Here is a 20,354-nt window from a genome sequence, read left to right as displayed (position 1 = left end):
CTCACAGAGCAGAGGGCCCACACAACTCCTTAGAATTTCCTATGTCTTATTTTCACTAAAGCTATCTGGCTCTTCCACTCCTTTGGAATGTCTTTTATTATTGCACCTTCCACCAAATATTAGGATATGGCCTTATGGCAAGAGGCAGCATGTCAAGGCAGAAACACTGTGGCCTTGGGAGTTAGAACTAGGTTTGAATCTCAGACGTGCTCTTTATTCCTCTGAGCCTAATTTCAAGTGTCATAGTGAGGAGACTATGAGATAATCTAAATTAAAGCATGTATTACAATACCTGCTATATAATAGGGAACCAATAAATGCAGTTTTCTTCATTTTTTTCCTTTATTGAAAGAAATTAAAGTGACATTCAAAAAAGCCATGTTATACAAATATTTTAAAGCAAATAACTTAACAATGCTTCCACCTTAGAGCCACTGTATCAAATGATCTTTTAAAAGGTACACGTGGTGGTATGACAGCACACAGTAGACAAATTAAGATGTTTTCTATATACATGGCAAGCCAAAGGAAAAAAATGTATATATGACACCACTAGTATCATAGGTGAAAGGAATAATAACTTAAAATTTCATCAAAGACCTAAATACATACTAAGAAATATTTTAGTAAACATGTAATATCCAAGACGCCTGATTTTCAAAGTTCTTGAGCACAGAAATGTGATTGAAGATACACATCCAACCTTGGGCACTTTCACAAATCCATTGACAAAGTAAACAAGCAAGGAGAAAAATATTAACCAAGAGTTTCTTTGCCCATGGTAGGTGTCTTAGCATCCTCCAAAGCTCTAAACAGAACTGGCTTAATTTGGAAATACTGTCAGATAATAAAAGCACCTGTTATAACAGAAGAAAACAAAGCAAAACCAAACTTTTATTTGTGACCTCAGATCTAGGGTCACTCTCCTGAACCCAGGAAACTCTATACCAAAATTCTTGGAATCAATCCATAAAATGTACCAAATTTAAGCTCAATGGCACAAGGTGCCAATATTATTATTAATGGGTTAATGAAAACAGCTACTTCCACATTGGGACAAATTCAGTCTTCCCTGACATAGACTTACAGAGAAATACCCTTTTGAGGAAAAAAAAAAATCTTGTGTTTTATTTACATAATGTGCCTTTTCTACCCTCCAAGAGTCTAGCATTATGATATAATTGGCATTTAACATCAATAAAATTAAAATAAATGAATATAATAAACAGAATGTAATAAAAACCTAAGCATGCCTAATTCTGAGTCCTTCTAGATGAAAAGAAGAGCCTATCATCACAGGATCTCTGTATCACTAATGGTAATAACCCTCTAGGGCACTATAACTTTTCAGCAGGTATCAGACATAACACAAATTCAATACAATCAGTTAGATGTAAAATACAGACTTAGCAACAATATAAAGATCAATCAACCCAGGTCCAGTATAACTACTGTTACCCCACAACCTAAGAAGGTAGAGAAAATCTTTTGGTAGGGCAAAGTCTACCTCTAAATAAATGCTACCTAAATAAATGCTTAACAATTCATATCCAATATGATTTTACTTTTAGATGCCTTGAAAGTTATGAGTCTCAGCTCTAATCTACACTAAATTGACAAAGCCAAAATTATCCTCATATACTCTAATATACTATAGGATTTCCATATTATACACACACATTCATATATACAGAATCAATTATAGTCCAGCTTGCAATTTCTATAAAGCATTATTATGAAAGTTCATTTTCAGAAACAATTTATAGAACTATAAAAGTTAACATTATCTCTATATTTTTCTTATTAATACAGTATTTATTTGTCTTCCCTGTCAAACCCTGAGCCAACCCGGGCTGCCTGGAAAAGTATAGGAAAAGGAACATACAAGACAGATGCAATGCAGGAGAAGGACCTATGGGAGGTGGAGACGGCTACTTCTCATAGAGAAGAGGATGAGAAAGGCCACCATCAGGCAAAAGAACCCCATGGACCCTAGAGGGCAAAGCCCAGAATGGTGTACAAGGGCAGGTTTCCCGGCATCAGCAATGATAAGGCTCCCAGACACAGTCCCAATTCCAACCCTAGAACCAGCCATCCCTACCATTGGCAGCCCCAGACCCAATGCACTTGGTGGTTGTGTCAATGTCCCTTGAAACAGTGCTGGTTCAGAAGCTGTGGTTAGGAATAAGTGGGGTCAGGGGATGCAGGGCTGCCAAGCTGCTGAGGCTCTCACCTGTCAGTGTCTCCAGTGAATTTAGCACCACTGTAGACAGTGATCAGCTCAATAGCTGAGAGATGCTCCTGACTAAGAGGGTGGAGATGAACTTTGCACAGTCATACATTTTCAGAGGACGAGGGGCTGTGGCAGGAGAGCTGCTCCCAATCCAGAGAAGACAGAGAGCTAATGTAATCTATATTCTTAAATGATATTAATTAATGATCTTATTTATGTGATGTTGCTAGAGGGACCAATATATGACTAGCACATTTATGTAGCAAACTATGAAAATTTGAAGATCTCAAGAAATGTTCAAGTTATTTTAAAAGTCCCATATTAGGGCACCTGGGTGGCTCCATGGTTGAGCATCTGCCTTTGGCTCAGTTCATGATCCTGGAGTCCTGGGATCGAGTCCCGCAACAGGCTCTCTGCAGGGAGCCTGCTTCTCCCTCTGCTTGTGTCTCTGCCTCTCTCTGTGTGTCTCTCATGAATAAATAAATAAAATATTTTAAAAAATAAAATGAAAGTCTCATATTATAACTAATATAGAATTCCATGTCACTTATTATTTAGCACCTCAATAGGTAAAAACAATTAATTATTTGGTATGGAGATTAACCACCTCTGTTCATTAGGAAAACATCAGCCTGATCAAGTTGTTCAAAGAATCTGAGATTTGACTGATTCTGCAGATAGCTTCCTGTATGACGAAAGAACACAGCCATGTGCCTAAATGAAACAAACCAAGTGCCAAGACAGGGCCAAAATAAGACTGCTCTACAGTTGCTTTTGTTCTCTGCTAGGTTGGAAGGACACAAAGCTGAATAAAGCACACGTTTGCTCTTAGGAAAGATTGTGGAATTTCTATTGCTTATCAAAGTGATCTAGCTCTTCTGTTTGCATTTTAATCAGTTCAGATGAATCAGTTCAGAATACACTTCAGAATACAGATGAAAACTGTGAAATAAGCAATATATTTTTTAAAAAACCTTGATTCAATTTGCATTTTATGGCAATGAGTGAGAAATTAGAAATCGTTAGATATAGCTTGTTCCATTGAAATACAAAGGATGGATTTGTCTGATAATGATGAGGGCTAAACTCTAGGGTTCCACAGACAGTAGCTCTTAGACTTTAGAATACATAAGGTTTACTTGGAGAGCATGTTACTCTTTTCTATTCCTGAGCTCCATCCAGAGATTCTGGGTTAATAGGTTTGAGGTGGAGCCCACACATGTGTTTTTCTAACCAGCTTCCCAGCGTTGCTGATGGCTTTGGTTGTTGAACCAAACACACTAGCAGCACTGCCCTATACTGTCTCTGGTTCTGGGATTGGCTGTCTCTGAATTCCAGGATTCCATCATAATCCAGCTCTGGTCACAGCTAAGTCACATGAACAATCCCAGCAAAGTTCACAATAAGCACTAAAAATTAATCTTGAAATACTTCCGCAATATAGTTACTGAAACCAACCCCATAAATGCTGATTTGCTAGCTTTAGTTTTGTGCCATACTAGGTTATCTCCAATTATCTCCAGGGGTGATATAACAGTTTCACAAAATTAATTTTACTCCATTTTAATTGAATGAGGCTCACAACTGGAAAATGAATGCAAAATTTGTTGGTTAAAGTGAAAGTAAAGAACAGCTGAATCCATTAACTCTGCTCTTATAACCTAAAGCTCTTTGCTTAATTTTGTTAAATTCATTGAGGATTTTGCTTTTAACTTGGACCTTGTGCCTTATTCTAACAGAGTGGCAAAATGCTATGGTCAAGCTGCAAACTATTTATGGAAGGATAATTACAAATACGTAAAGGCTCTGATGAACCCAGTAACAGGCAGTGGCATGGTGGCACTGCCACTCTATGGTTAAAGAGATAGATGACTTACACGTCCTTCCTTTCACTAACATATTAGCTCCAAAATGAGTTAGTGAGAACTAAAATGATAGTCCTTAAAAACTGATGATTTATCTCTATCTTAAAGCTAACTAATTGTTTTTAAAAGAATGTTTTTTTTCCTAAGTGGCAGTAAATTGTTCTAGAAACAAACATGAAACATAATCCCCAAGTCTTTGGGGGAAAAAAAAGCTATTCTAAATGTATGAGAAAATATTATTTAATATTTTCCCCCAATATATGTATGCAGCTATGAATTTCTAATATACAGTCTCTTTTTAAAAGTGAAACAAGAGGGGGATCCCTGGGTGACGCAGCGGTTTGGCGCCTGCCTTTGGCCCAGGGTACAATCCTGGAGCCCCAGGATCGAGTCCCACATCGGGCTCCCGGCATGGAGCCCGCCTGTGTCTCTGCCTCTCTCTCTCTCTCTCTCTCTCTATGTCTATCATAAATAAATAAAATCTTTTTAAAAAAGTGAAACAAGACATGAAATAAACGCCTACCACCTGCTTACCATAATGCTATGCGATTTAAGGTTTACAAAAAAAGGAAAAAAAGCATAAGAATTCTTTTTTTCTGTTCTTAAAATGCTTACATTCCTCATATGGAGACAAAGCTAATCTATATGTAGAAAAAAAAATATAGGAAACAAATGTCAGGAGCACCTGGGTGGCTCAGTGGTTGAGCATCTGCCTTTGGCTCAGGTTGTGACCCCGGGGTCCTGGGATTGAGTCCCGCATCAGGCTCCTCACAGCAAGCCTGTTTCTCCCTCTACCTATATCTCTGTGTCTCTCATGAATAAATAAATAAAATCTTTTGTTTAAAAAAAGGAAAAAGAAAACAAATGTCAAAATGCCTGACATTATTTTTGCGTAAGAAATATAAAACAGAGTATTTACTGTGGGTTGGAAGAATACTGGGAAGTTCTTGGAACATGTGGGACTTCCATTAGACCTTTTCAATATGGAAGATTTAGAGGATGAAGGGGGAAAGGCAGGGCATTATATGAGCAAAGGTTATGGAGTAGCAACTGAAAGTGAATGGATGTTGTAGGAGAGGGTATAGGAAGAGCAATACTGTCTTGCTGGAGCAGAGGTTCCTTATGGCCTAGAGAGTATAAGAAATAACTTGAAAAAGGAAAAGTAACGCAAATTATGGAAAGTCCTAGAACCAAAGAGAAAAATCTGGACATAATGATATAGGTAATAGGGAGCCATGCAGATTTTAAGCAATGATGACATGTTGTCAGTTGTTTTTGGAAGAACAAGTTGATAGACGTGAGGTAGGAAGGATTACAAGCAAGGTGAAGCAACGGAGAAGGAAATTCAAGACTCACTTCTAGAAAATACAGGCAAGAAATACAAACATATTTAGTTATAAAAAATAAAAGCCCAAAACATTAGAGTAATCAAATGTGGGGGGTGGGGAGGAGGTGAGCCACAACAACTACCAACAAGAAAACTAAAAAAAAATAAATATAGACAAGAAAAAAGTCTTCATCTCTTGAAGAAGACATTATTTCCATATTTATAAAATAATTTCGTTCTTTTACACATATAGCGTGCAAGAAAGTCAGTATTCACAACTTCCAGCTTTATAAGAAGTACAGCCCTGAAGGAGATGGTAGGTAACACAATAGCTTATAGCCTCTTAGATCACAGATCTTTTGATCTTACAAAAAAGAAAGGAAGGAAGGGAGGAAAGGGTAGGAGGGAGGAAGGGGAAACAGAATTCATAAAATGTGTGTACTGTATCAAATGGAGTTTTGTCCAAATTTTATTGTCTACCAGCCATTTAATAAATATTTAATGAGAACCAATCATGTACTAGCCATGTGTTAGGTGCAGTAGACAAGGTACACGTGCCTAAGGTCAGCTGAGAACTCCTCCAAGCACCACATATACATAAGAATCTGTCCTCCTCAAAGCAGCCATAAACTTGAAAACCAAACACCAAGTGGACATCACTACACTGTCTTGAACAATAACAAAACTGCTTATCCTTTACTAAAGGAAGTCTGAATTATAGGATGACAAGAAAAGACGGAATTCTCCTGAATGTGGAAAGTTTAACTACTGTTGGATGCAGTTCTCTTTCATAAAAACTTCCATGTAAAGAGTTTATCCTATAGCTTTCAGAGTTCAAAAAGATGTAATCAAACCAGGTGTTGATTACCAAAAAGAAAAGAGGGAAGGGGGAAGACAGGGCATGCTTAATCTTTTTCCAGCGTTATCCTTTCAATAGAGAAGCATACATTTTCACCAGTTCATTACAAAACCTGATGGCATTTACATGTTCAAACACATACTCCATTTAAATGAATGCATTGTGATTATTATAATTAAGCTCCTACCTGAAATTTATAATATATGCTGAAATAAATTGCATTTCTTTATTTTGCAGTCTCCTAAACTATATTGGTCAAAGTGCCTTTGGGCGTATTCCCTACTTATACAAATCTAAATGGCAAAAGCAATAAACGAATGGGCTCATGAGCACCCTGTCTTATCATTTGCAGCTTTCCTTCAAACAGTGGGAAATAGAATTTTTTAAAAAGTAAGCAACAATGGGCAACTTCAATAGGATCTTTGAGTTTTAGGTACTCATCGATCAGAAAATTGAAAATCAAGCTTGTTTGACAAAAGGTGTAGTGAATGAAATTGTTTTTCTTTTTAATTTTTATTTATTTATGTTAGTCACACACACAGAGAGAGAGAGAGAGGCAGAGACACAGGCAGAGGGAGAAGCAGGCTCCATGCACCGGGAGCCCGACGTGGGATTCGATCCCGGGTCTCCAGGATCGCGCCCTGGGCCAAAGGCAGGCGCTAAACCGCTGCACCACCCAGGGATCCCTGAATGAAACTGTTACTTAAAAAAATTTTATGTATACTTTTCTATAGTGGCTCAACTTTTTTTTTCAAATTATGGAAATCTTTTAGATCCTAAAAAAAAAAAAAAAAGCTACTGTCAATACAGATTGATTAAATAGCCAAAAAATGTCAAAAAAAAAAAAAAGCAAATACCATAATACTGAACTAAAGAATTCTGTCTGAAGAATCTTTGCTGCAATTCTTTAGCACAGTCTGAAAGTGAGGAAAAGCCTGACTAATCACGATCTACTCAGCAATCATCAGCTTAAAAAAAAAATAGTCCCATTCGATAGTAAGTTATAAAATCAAACCTCTGAATGTCTTTGGCAATATATTTTATTTTGCCAAATAAAAACAACAGTGATGCTAAAAGCCACGTTAATAACCAGAGAACAGTTTTAAATGACTTTAGAATTAAATCTCCTTTCTTTTCAGTAAGTTCTCATGTTAAAATACTCAGTGTCAAAGTTTATATTATTGAAATTACAATGAAAAATATGTCATGTCTGAATCGACAGATACCTAAGACATTTGAAGTAAAGGTGTTTTTTTTTTTAAGTACCATCCTACTATGTATCACGTTCAAAATTGACAGTTGCACGGCTTCTCATTTTAATATATGTGGTTTTGTAGTACAATTAAATGCGTCAGACAGACGCAATTAAGGGATGGAACAGCAGTATCTGTTATATCCTCTTTGAACATACAGATGTTGAATGATCATACCTCACCAGTACATGCCTACTGCAACTCATGTTTCACTTTCCAAATCAGGGTTTAAAACAGAGCAGACTGCACTTTTGATAACATCTGCTACAACAAATAACAAAAAAAGAGTGTGAAGTCTGATGAATGTTTAAACAGAACATTTTTTATGGATCAGCTAAATCTTTTCTGCTTTTTAATTAAAAGTAAAGAAAATGGAACTTAATTATCCTGTAAAGATTAGCTTGTGGGCATCTTCCTGTAAATTACTTCTAATTGAAAGCAAATTGTCAAGTGACATTCAAAGTACTGTCCTTTAAAACACAGCTGTTCTACTGCTGATTTCAGTGCGTTGCAGTGTTTTCTTGTTACAGTATGGCATATTTGAATATTTTAACAATTTCACTGGTTTTGTATAGATTTCCATTTAACATATCTTAATCACATTTCTTCGTGTAAAAAGTTAGCATCAGAAGTGGTTTGCTGCATCTTGAACCAGTCTATCATGAGAGCCCTCCGCTTTTTTAGATTTGATTGCTTAAAGTACAGCTACATCTGGACAACAATGGTCCAGGAAGCGGGTGATTATGCTCATTAGGCTACTGTCACAACCCAACTTGTCAGGATACCTGTATAATTAAGTCACAGTTTATCAATGCTTTAAAGTATATTAAAAGTCCAAATAATTCATAGTAGAAACTGAAAATAAACAATTTTTAGAATTGAGCACTTGATAAAAACTCCAATTTCTTTTAAAAATTTCAAATAAACACCTAATGGGAAATATGAAAACACCTAACATAGGAATTCTTAATGCAAGACTTTAATATGAAAACCAATAAGATGCAAATGAGAAACACAAATGCATTAACCCACTAAAATATGTTTCAACTTCCCTCCACTTACACGTTACCATCCACCAATTACTGTTGATTGGTTACCATTGCTTAGCACTGCACTCAAGCACCGGAGATGTAAAAAATTTGACAGAATTCCAGCTCTAACAGAATTTATATTCCAAAAGAGGGAAAAAGAAAATTAATCCTAAAATATTTCTGGTGTCAGGGATCTGTTCAGCATTCTGGACACAGACTGCTTAAAACAACTCAACAAACACAAGTCCTTACCTGCGTGGAGTACTTATCTCAGGTGATGATAAATGCTTTGAAGAAAAATAAAGCAGAATAGAGTGACAACCATTGACAAAGGAAGGAGGCATATCCTCTATGGGGTGGTCAGGGAAGACCTCTTAAATCACTCGAACAGAGCCCAAGTGGATTTCCGATAGGGAGGCGCACACACGTGTATTATGACAGTATAGAGAGGAGTCCCTTCAGAAGAATTCAGAAAGAATTTTGATAGTCCAAAAACAGCCTGAGAAAGGCCAAAATTAGGAAGTTAAAGGATTATTAATTATAATGTTTGAAGATTACATGTTTGCTTACCAAGCAACATGATTCAAACCATGAACCCAACAGACGCCTCTGTTACATCCCCAGGTAAGTAAATTATGTTCCCAAGCTGTATATTTAGCTCCAACCTTATGCAACACATGTAGCTTATTTTCATATTTTGATACATGAATGTTTTTCTCCAGAGCGAAACAATCTAGATGAGTTGCCCTGACTATAATTGACTGGTCTAGATAAATAGGTAGGTAGGTAGGTAGGTAGGTAGGTAGGTAGGTAGGTAGGTAGGTACGTAGGCGGTAGATGTGGATATAGGCAGGCAGACAGATAAATAAGGTCTTTTAACATTTAAAGACTTTTTTTGACAAGCAAAAAAGCAATTTGGGTTCTGCTTTTAGAACAATATTTGTGGAGACTGTCTAAGAAAAAGATAACTAGAAAGCAAATCCTGACTCTTATTCTCATCTGCTCAAGCACAATAACATATCCAAAAAATGAGAGGGAAAAGAAAGATAGTGAAATGGGATGTTTTGTAAAGTCACTTCAAAAGAACTAGAAAACAACATGAAAAAAAGAAGAAGAAGAAAAAGAAGAAAAGAGTAATGCCTGGACTTGTTTACAAATTAGAGACATGCTCTTCCTCAGTGCTGAAATGATGTGGGCTCTTGTGTTGCCAATACCATAAATCCCACTAATTATCTTTAACAAAATTCACTGAAGGGCGATTTAAAAAACTATGTCCTAGTAATTATATAAATTATAATTGAGATGTAGAAAATACACATTTTAAAGTATAAGAATTATCCCTGGGTGGCGCAGCGGTTTGGCGCCTGCCTTTGGCCCAGGGCGCGATCCCGGAGACCCGGGATCGAGTCCCACATCGGGCTCCCGGTGCATGGAGCCTGCTTCTCCCTCTGCCTGTGTCTCTGCCTCTCTCTCTCTCTGTAACTATCATAAATAAATAAAAATTAAAAAAAAGATCTTGTTAAAAAAAAGAAATTAAATGAAAATACACAATTTAAAGTAATAAAAGAAGCAAGCATATTTTAGTTAGGCATGGTAAACTAAGCTTCTACTATGGGCACAAAATTACAATGTTATTTTTATGAAGCAACATTTAAAACATCCAGCAATGTACAAAAAGCAGCACAGTACCATCCATCGTGCACCCAAGACTTAGTCCCAAACCTGAAATGCATTACATTTAAAATATTAGTCACCAGTTGGCCATATTAAGTTTGGCTTTAAAAAAAAAACACAACCTAATTTAGCAACTTTTTCAATTATACATGCCTAAGAACTACCTGAAGGGCTTGTTAAAACCCAGATTCCAGGGCCCCTCCCTCAAGGGGCCAGTAAATTTATGAACCAGTAAATCTGGAGTAGAATTCAGGAATTTGCATTTCTAACAAGCGTTCAAGAGAATGCTGAGGCTGCTGGATTCTAGGGATATTGCAATCATTTGGCTACATAATTTCTCCACTAATTAAATGCTGTATGTTTTGCTTTTATATAAAATCAAACTTTATCCAAAGGGAAAAATGGTCACCTATTTTTTCACACCAAGAATTCAGAATACAAATTTTAAAGGAGACAAATATTTGGCTTGGGGAATAAAGAAATATTTCTTTGCCAGTAAATATTCCAGATTTTACTTATTTACACTTTTGTTCAGCAATATTATCTGTTAACCACATTTAATCATTAAATATATAAAGACAGTGAACACAATTTCAATTTCAGGGAAACCCAGATTTCAATGAAAGGAGTCTGAGGATCTTCAAATACAAAGCTGAATTTCCACCTAAATATTCCAGTTAAATTCGATGTAAATTTTATGACTTTGAAATAAAACAGAATAGAGTGATTCTTATATCAGGGAAAATATGACTCCATTTTTTATCCTCCAAAAGTCACCAACAAATAAACAGTATGATATTACGCTAAAATACTATGGCAAAAACTCATTCATTTGTTCAGTGTACCCCCAAAATTATAATTTGCTTAATTTTTTCTTTGTTCTCTCCCTACCTTGAGAAAGCCATCCTTCTCTTCTTGCTACCAAAAAGCTTCCATTTTCTTTAACTTTCAGATCAAGGTTCAGTCAATACAAAGCCTTCCTATCCAAAATCTACACTACTCTTATCTATTTGATTATTCTTCTCTGGATATATATATTTTTAAGATTTCATTTAATTATTCATGAGACACACAGACAGAGAGGCAGAGACATAGGCAGAGGGAGAAGCAGGTTCCCTGCAGGGAGACTGATGTGGAACTCAATCTTCTGACCCCAGGATTATGCCCTGAGCCAAAAGATGCTCAACCGCTGAGCCACCCAGTCGTTCCCTTCTTTGGATATTTTTATTACTCGAGTATGTCATAAACTTTGGAGTGGAACCTTCTGTCTCCTTTTTGTGCTATAACATTAGGAATAAATGGTCAATGAGGAGTAGATTGCCATGTTTCTTTGCATTTTCAACACACATCCCCCAACCCAGAAAATCACTATTAGGCACTTGAATTGCTTTAAGACTCTCAGTTGGGCTGCTTGCCTTCAGCCTTTGTACTTATCGTTGAATGATACCAAATTGTTGGATTGTTTGATTCTGCCCCAAAACTTAACATTGATACTCCAAAATCAATGTATTCTAGAATTTTCAAGAATGTAGAAACTCTAAAATCTAATGCCAAAGCTAATTGTTTTCTTTATCTTTCCTTCTTCACCCCAACCTCCTAAAATGTGTACATCCTTTAATCCACTAATCTAACTGCCTAAAATCTATCCTTCAAGAAAAACCTAGAAGCAAATAACTATATGCATTAGTTTAGTCACTGCAGTAACAGTTATAAAACTTGGACACTAGCCAAATGCCTTAAAATAGAATGTGTAGATAAATTATAATAAATCAGCTGAGAGACTAAAGAGCAGAAATGCAAAATGAAAATCAGTAAGATCATGTTAAAAATAGGGAACATACTTCTTATAAGCACAATAAAATTTTATCTATATTATGATTATATACATAAACATAAAAATATAGAAAACAGAAAACCAATGTATTTTGTTATGTATTTTTATTTATATTGCTTTTGTAAAACATTGGGGTCAGGACACATCAAATACAGAATTCTACATCTTCTCTGTCTCCATCTCTGAAGTTATGTAATGCATGTAATGAGCTTCATCGTTTAGAAGGATGACGCAGAGTTTCTAGAAGGTCTTAAATTACCATAAGTTTCATTATGATCGTCTTAAAAGGGGCATACACAGAGAATTTCAGTAAAAGTTGTAATACAACAGAATTTCTGGATAACCATCAGTTAAGTTCAATTAATCAAAATACCCACTGGTTCACTCCAGGTTTTACCTTGTATTGTGTACTAGGATAACTAAGAACAGATGGGTTTTGTTGTCACATTCTTTGTTACAAGGTTTGTATACAATTACAGACCATATTACTCAGGCCTTCAGAACTGAATGGGAATCGAGCAGCTGAAGTCCAGGCCATTCCTTTGAAAAGGAATGTCTTCCAGCTATTTTTCTTTCTTTCTGGTTACATTGAATTTTCATATGGATCTAACTACGGATAAATAAAAGCCAGAATAGCTCCATGACTGACTTATTCTCATTTCAAAATTAAAAAAAAAAATCCAGGACCTGATCAGTTAATATTAATGTGCTTAAAGATTTTGCATGTCTACTAAATAATAGTACAACCTAATAGGGGACAATTTAAACCCAGACTCCTTGGGCTCATTTATCATCTTTTTCTGTAAACCTATAATAGTTCTTTTGGAACAGAGGAAGAAGATAAATGGATCCTTGAGAAACAAATATTTACAAACCTTTTGAAAATGCTTTTTAAGTAGGAAAGGAAATATTCCATTATCTATGCTGATCGTATGAGAATTCACTACACGGGATCAAGTAGAGTGTGCGCTGTTCAACCTCATAATCATTTGCAAATAAAATCGACCAAATTCCAGATTTCAAACTTATAAATGAAATTCCAAATCCCAGTCATCTTTTTACATAATTGTAAAGGGGATTCTGATTGTCTATTCTCATATGGATTATCTAATATATGGATCATCTGCTGGTACCTTTATTGGTTTACTGTTGTGCATGCCCCATTACCTGACCCTCGAAAAAAAAACAAATAGGAGGTAAAATGCAAAAAACATCAATGGTATATTCCAATCCCTGAGTTTTCACATGATTACAGTACACACTAACCATTAATATCCTTTTTTGTTTTAACTAAAATAAGAAATATTTCTGCTATAAAAGTGAGAAATTATTTGGAAAACTGAGTAACACAAACAATAGCCTCAATTTTTTATTTCACTTTGCCTATATAGAAAAATTCATAAGGAAACACATCAGCATTTTGGCCACAGCTAGCCAAGATGAAAATTTTATGTGTCATTTAATCAGACATGACAGAGATAACAGAGAACCCTTATATAAGGGTTATATAAAAGCAATTTGAATTGCTTCAAATGGTATGAAAATGGTAAATTCTAATTCTAGGCTTCTTATATAAGTGCCTCCATTTAAAAAAGAATATATAAACATGTAAAGCATGGATTATTCAGCATCATATACATATATACATGTATATATATGTAAAATATTATGCTTTGTTGTTACTGTTTTCTTGGTCCTTACTACATAATTCATTCTTCATCTTCATCACAGAGATTATGATGAGACCTGTGAAAGTCTCAAAAACCTAACAAAATGTATAAGGAAAGAACGAACTACTGTGTAGGATTTACTTTCATCAACTGTCCAGTCCCAACACTTCAAATGTTATACACACACACACACACACACACACACAGACTTCTCAATGTTCTCGAGATTGGTTATGGGCATCTTAGAAAAATAGTTTAAGAATACTGCATTGAGGTAATTTATCAGGATCATCTGTGACTTAAACATAACCCTTAGTATGTTACTTTTTTCTATATCATTTTTTTCTTTGTTATTATTTTTAATATGGTAAACATGTCCAAAGGCTGTTAATATGTTTCCCCAACCCAAAAGTGAATGATAAAGATAAGCTACTAATTTGAAATTTAAACACTTGAATAAGCCAGAAGGGGGATAAAACAGAAACTATAAGGGAACACAATGGAAATGAAATTGCTCAGACTGTGCATAGGGTAAAGCACTCTGACATATGCCACATCACTGAATGAAGTAAAAGTATGTGTCAAGCCACCTTGGGGATTGTGTCACTACTGGTTTGGTACATCATTTCTCTTCCCCATACCAACTACCTACTACTAAATGTAAGAAACTTTATTCATCGTATTCGAAATATAACCTCTTAGAGACAGGAGAAACCGTGTTCTGAACTGAGGCCTTCACACATCTCATATTAAATATGCTTATTTTTCACAGTAAGGTTTATGGATATATCTTACTTTCTATTAATGTGTTAAGTTTGTGAGACAATACCAACCCTCATATATGGAATTTAAGAAACAAAACAGGATCATAGGGGAGGAGAGAAGAAAATAAAACAAGATGAAATCAAAGAGACAAGCCAAAAGAGTCTCTTAATCATAGGAAACAAACAGAGGGTTGCTGATGGGAGGGGGTTTGGGGGATGAGGTATGAGGGGCATAAAGGAGGGCACATGTGATGAACACTGGGTATTATATAAGACTGATGAGTTGCTGACCTCTACCTCTGAAACCAATAATACATTATGTGTTAAGTAATTGAATTTAAATAATTTTTTTTAAACTTTAAAAAAACTCTAAGCTAAATCTCACAAGCTTTGAGAAAATAGGTTCTTACTGACGTCAATGACTACAAATTTTATGTTCAATATAGGCTTTTGATTCATGACCAGTAAATTGAAATTTTAATGTTAAAAGAATAATCAGGGGCACCTACGTGGCACAGTCGGTTAAGCATCCCACTCTTGGTTTTGGCTCAGGTAGTGATCTCAGGGGTCGTGCGATTGAGCCCTGCATTTGGCTCTGCGCTCAGCGCCAAGTCTGCTTGGGACTCTCTCTTCCTCTCCTCACCTCTTTTTCTCTCTCTCTAAAATAAATAAATCTTAAAAAAAAAAAAAAGAATAATCACACTTAGATTGAATACTTTCTTGAAAAGGTATACGTAAGAGGCTTTCAATAAGTTTTTCTTTCTGATGCGTAAGAGTTCCCGGGGGGGGGGGGGGGGCTTGTATCACCTAAAATTGTCTAAAGTTTTCAAAAACATACTTTCTCAAAAAAAGTGAACAAAAGGCCCAGATTAACCTCCAAAGCTCCTTTTTTAATGTTGTATGACACTCCTCTCCTGACAGTTCATTCTGTATTATATATAGAGTTGCATCTGGTTCAAAACTGACTAATCTTTGCCAGGTGTTTATGTGCCAGATCTATTAAAAGGCATTTTCACCTACATGATCACATCTCTTTTTTAAATCAGTCTATCTTATTTTTTTCTGATTTTATAATAAAATGTCCCCTGGATATGTCTGTGCACATATTTTTAAAACAGCTTTGCTGATGTAAAATCAATATATAAAAAGTGACAGATATTTAATGTATGTAATTTGATGAGTTTGGATGTATGCATACACCTGTGGAAACCATCACAATCAAGATGACAGGCATATCAATCGCCTCCAGAAATTCCTTATGTTGCATTCATTACTGGATTCTTCCATTTTGCAGCAAAATCCTTTCCACTGATAAAATGAGATTACGAAGAGTCCCCCAAACCTGGTCCAAACATTGGATTTGTCAATTGCAGTCACCCTAAACAAGGTCTCTAAAATGTGGTCAATTATGCTTGCCCTATATGAAATAGAAATTAAATTAAGAGTATATAAAATGCCTAACAAGTATTATGTGTTATGCCTATTATATTAGGAAGACTCTCAAAAGTTTTCCTCCCTTCTCCAGAAGTAATAGGTAAGACACATTTATATTTATCATAACTTCATATCACTGACTCTCAAGGATATACTGAAGAAAGGAAGTGGTTTTGTATGTCCCTCCCATTAAGTTTAACTCTGTATGTAACACTTAAAGCAAGCATGCCAAGAACTAAATCTATCCACTTACCTACTAGAAAATCTATATCATGACAATACTTAATGTCTGTTTTCTTTTCTTTTTGAAGAGAAATCTTTCAAATATTTGCCAATTTGGGGTGTATTGTAATTAAACACGAAAATCAGAAGAAATCAACTACTTAGAAATAGTCATAAACTTAAAATTGATTTTTAAATAGAAATTTAAAAAGGTAACAGTACACTCTAGAAAATGATGGAATCATCAAATCCCACTTGGGAGTTTGAAATAAGTATATGTACTACATATAGAGTTTATTCTGGAGTTATTAATAACAATGTTATAACAGAACATTGCATTTCCAATCTCTCTATTAAACCAATCTTGACAACAGGACACACAAAGAGAATGAAATTTGATCCTTTTTCTTTTTTTTTTTTTTTGCACACCAGTTGAGTTTGGACACGTTGGATAGCATTTTTTCCCACTGAGCCAGTCTGCTTGGTAGAAGATATGAAAAGATCGCCTGCTAGCTAGCCAAGCACTTGGAGAAGCTTCCATACCCTTCAGGAAGCATGAGCTTCCCTTGATAGAAGAAATAATGCTACTTTGTATGGGAATTCAGTCACAGCACATCTGACTATGTCATCTTTGAAATCACAGAACTGTTTTGAAAAGAAGGACCCCAAAAAGTTGCAGTTATCAGCACAGAAGATAGAAACAGGAATAAAACTGAACTTTGGAAAAAAGATGCAGAGCACAGAGACGTTTGTAAAAGTTACAGAAAAAGCTCCAGGTTGCCTGAAAGCATAATGTTTGGTAACCTATTATTATCAATTAAGATAGAGGAAAAACTCTTTCTTAGAGATCCTTAGTATTTGTCAGCTGCCTTCACTTGATTTGATGCCAAAGTGATTTTTTTTCCCTAAAGCATAAAAACAGTCTTGATACATACCTTAGTTCCCTAAGCAATGAGATGCACACAATAACATAACCCTTTGCCTTTGCCATAAGAATAACATACACATATATTAGATTGCAATACAATTTTCTAAGATTTGAGGGATAACAGGCACTGCTGGTCTTTGTTTAAATTAATAATTTCTTATTTAATAATAAAAATGTCCATGCATGTATAGTTGTAAAAAAACATATTTTATATCAGCATTAATTATTTCTTCAAATAGATCATTGACCCAATCATGAAATCATCACATTCCTTCACTACATAACTTGTTTATAACTTAGTATAAAGGACAATGGCTTATGCGTCTTTCTGTTTGTGGCACTTAGAATTACATCACATACTGAAGTGGCAAAGAAAACAGATCCAGGTACTGAAAGATCTGAAGCTTATACAATTGGGGGTGGGGGTCCTCTGTAAGAGAATACAAAATTGAAATACAAATGCGTATGAAAGTAAATATTTATTTAGAAAGAGAAATCTTAGTAAACCGCAAATGTTAAAAATATACAATTATTTTCCCAGCTCAACTTCTCCTTTCCGTGATCCCAATTATGCCTGCCGCTGTTTCAAAGTATGACAGAGAGAAAGTTAAAGAGGAATGATTTAGCAGTCTTAATCAATTATAGTTAAAATAACTTGGTTTTGAAATTTTCATAAAAAACATTAGACCACCTGAACACACTGCTTGAGCCCTTGAGCCCCTTACAAAGCTTTAAAAAGGGCCTGAGCTAGCCAGGGTCCTTATACCTTGAGCTTGTCTAGATTCCATAAGAGTTGACTGCTACTGGTAATATAACAATGGTAATGAGGACTTTCATTGATAGATACCAATGAAATGCTTTTAGAATTGACCTTAGAGACTCAAAATACTCTACGGGCCATCTAAAACATGGAATCACCCAAGAATCTACTCCTGCTTTGCCCCTTAACTCCTTATTCCCCATCACTCTCTCTACCTTCCAAATATCTATTAAATAATAAATCTAGCAAGTGATTATCCAGGCAAACCTTTACTTGCTTTCTTCCAGAGACAAGTAGGTATCTACCCTACAATGAAGGCGATCCTATTTTGAACAGTTCTAATGGCTCTACTGATGCTGAACCCAAATCTGCCCTTGGTATGTAGAATGCAGACCCAGAATGCCCTTGGAAATGATTTCTTCTGAGCTACAGAGAAAGCTAATTCCTTTTCTACCTGAGTTCCTCAATTATCTGAATAGAGTTCTCCAATGAAACCTATAATTTTCTTTTCCTATTAAATATCTCCAATTCTTTCAGCTACTGCCTGGCTGTTAACCATCCTCCAAGACAGTTGAGTTTTAAGAAGAGCAAGAACATTGAATAGAATACCCTAAACTTGACCGACCAGGACAAAGCATAGCAGGACTCCTCATTAAATACTGAACATTGTGGAATCATTCCAGACTCCCAGTAAAAATGCACAATTAACTGAAATATCTCTGAAATTTTAATTTTGGTAGCATATACGGTTCCCTCTTCTTGTTCTGTATTTCTACAGTTGCCTTTTTTTTAACCAAAATTCAGGATGTTATCACATGTCACCATCAGTTTTAGAAATCATCCCAGCCTGCATCGTTCTGAAAGCTGATGCTTCCATTAAGAGACACAGTGAAACCCATTAAAAGAAATAATTCAAAAATTTGGGGCATGTATTAAGTCTGTTCCTCTCCACCTTCAGCACTTGAGTCTGTTTCTAGAAGACCAGGGATATATTTTTATTGGTTCATGTACCATTCCCAGCAGTTTAGGCAGGAGAGGCACTGGTAGAGATTAGTATGAAACCCCAAGATATATTATTCCACAGGTACAGTTTTCATATCCAGAAAAATAAACAATGTTTATTTTTTTAAAAGATTTATTTATTTATTCAGAGAGAGCGAAAGAGAGGCAGAGACACAGGCAGAGAGAGAAGCAGGCTCCATGCGGGGAGCCCGACGTGGGATTCGATCCCGGGTCTCCAGGATCACACCCTGGGCTGCAGGCGGCGCTAAACCGCTGCGCCACCGGGGGTGCCCATAAATAATGTTTATAAATTTTTTTTAATTTTTATTTATTTATGATAGTCACAGAGAGAGAGAGAGAGAGAGAGGCAGAGACATAGGCAGAGAGAGAAGCAGGCTCCATGCACCGGGAGCCCGATGTGGGATTCGATCCTGAGTCTCCAGAATCGCGCCCTGGGCCAAAGGCAGGCGCCAAACCGCAGCGCCACCCAGGGATCCCCATAAATAATGTTTATAACAATGACTCTGAATTGGTTGTTTCCCTCTCAAATAGAATCAACACAACTGCAACTGATAAAGAGAAAACAAGTCCTTTGAGGAGGGAGGTGTTTAAGGGATTTTTGTTGTGAGTTTGAAGTAAATATAAGATAGAGTAAGAAGAACTTCTATTTCTCCATAAGGAATTCTTCAGACTTTTCCGTGTGGCTTTCTGTGTATCTGACTTTCTTTAGGTCTCCTGGAACAACTGTGCTTCCTAATCCTTAGGTAATGTCTAAGAGAATATGACAATACCTGCTCCCACCTCTTAACCTCTTTAGGCTGAATCTGAATGAATGATTCAACATAGATCGTCAAGTTGACTTTCTCAAAGGAGATTTTGACATTATAATAAATATATGTGGCAGAAAGGTTAAGTTACCACTTAAATATGAAACAGATTTCTTTATAATCTGCATATTCATGAAAACAGACAATAAGGTATCATTAAGTATGGAGATGTCTTCAAAGAGTACTCTCAACTCATCTATTCCTATCCGAGAAGATGTTTATTTGAAATCTTCAGAAGCATAAAATTCTTCATGCATCCATAGGTTGGAGGTTTTCTCCCATGTTCTCCGTGAGCAGAGGAATTCATCTACTGACAATGGCAAATGCCTGGGCCATTTCACTATGCCATCTCCAGTTGAAAAACCAGTAAAGAAATTCTTCCCCCAAACACCTAATGAATCTTTTGCCTGGAATACAAGAGTGTAATGCTTCAAAATGGTCCCAATGTTTACTGGTCCCAAAGAGCTCCCAACTCTACAGGGTTCTGAGGTCACACACATCCATTTATATTAAGCAGTGATGCATGTTTTGCAAAATAGAATTAAAGTGGAATTAACATGGCTTCAAACCTAAAAAATTCACAGCTGGTACTCCAACTGTACTGATAATGGTCAGTAACAAAATTTCCAAGGATTAGATTACCACTTCATCTAATCAGTTACAAGTACCCA

General features: G+C 35.9%; 1 protein-coding gene across 5 annotated transcripts in view; it reads right to left on the bottom strand.

The window, feature by feature from the left end:
* The window catches only part of ZFPM2 (zinc finger protein, FOG family member 2), a 457,190-nt gene that overhangs the window by 413,628 nt on the left and 23,208 nt on the right, over nucleotides 1–20,354 (bottom strand). Inside the window, exon 1 of one of the 5 annotated variants that reach the window (XM_072774202.1) lies at nucleotides 15,020–15,180. The exons of the other annotated variants lie outside the window; for them this stretch is intronic. The gene's annotated coding sequence lies outside the window, so the exon portion shown is untranslated. Of the gene's footprint in view, nucleotides 1–15,019; nucleotides 15,181–20,354 lie in introns of those variants that run through there. 5 annotated transcript variants of the gene reach the window in all.

The sequence above is a fragment of the Canis lupus genome, chromosome 14 (assembly GCF_048164855.1).
Source record: "Canis lupus baileyi chromosome 14, mCanLup2.hap1, whole genome shotgun sequence".
Classification (NCBI taxonomy): Eukaryota; Metazoa; Chordata; class Mammalia; order Carnivora; family Canidae; genus Canis; species Canis lupus.
This window is presented reverse-complemented; position numbering and strand designations above follow the sequence as displayed.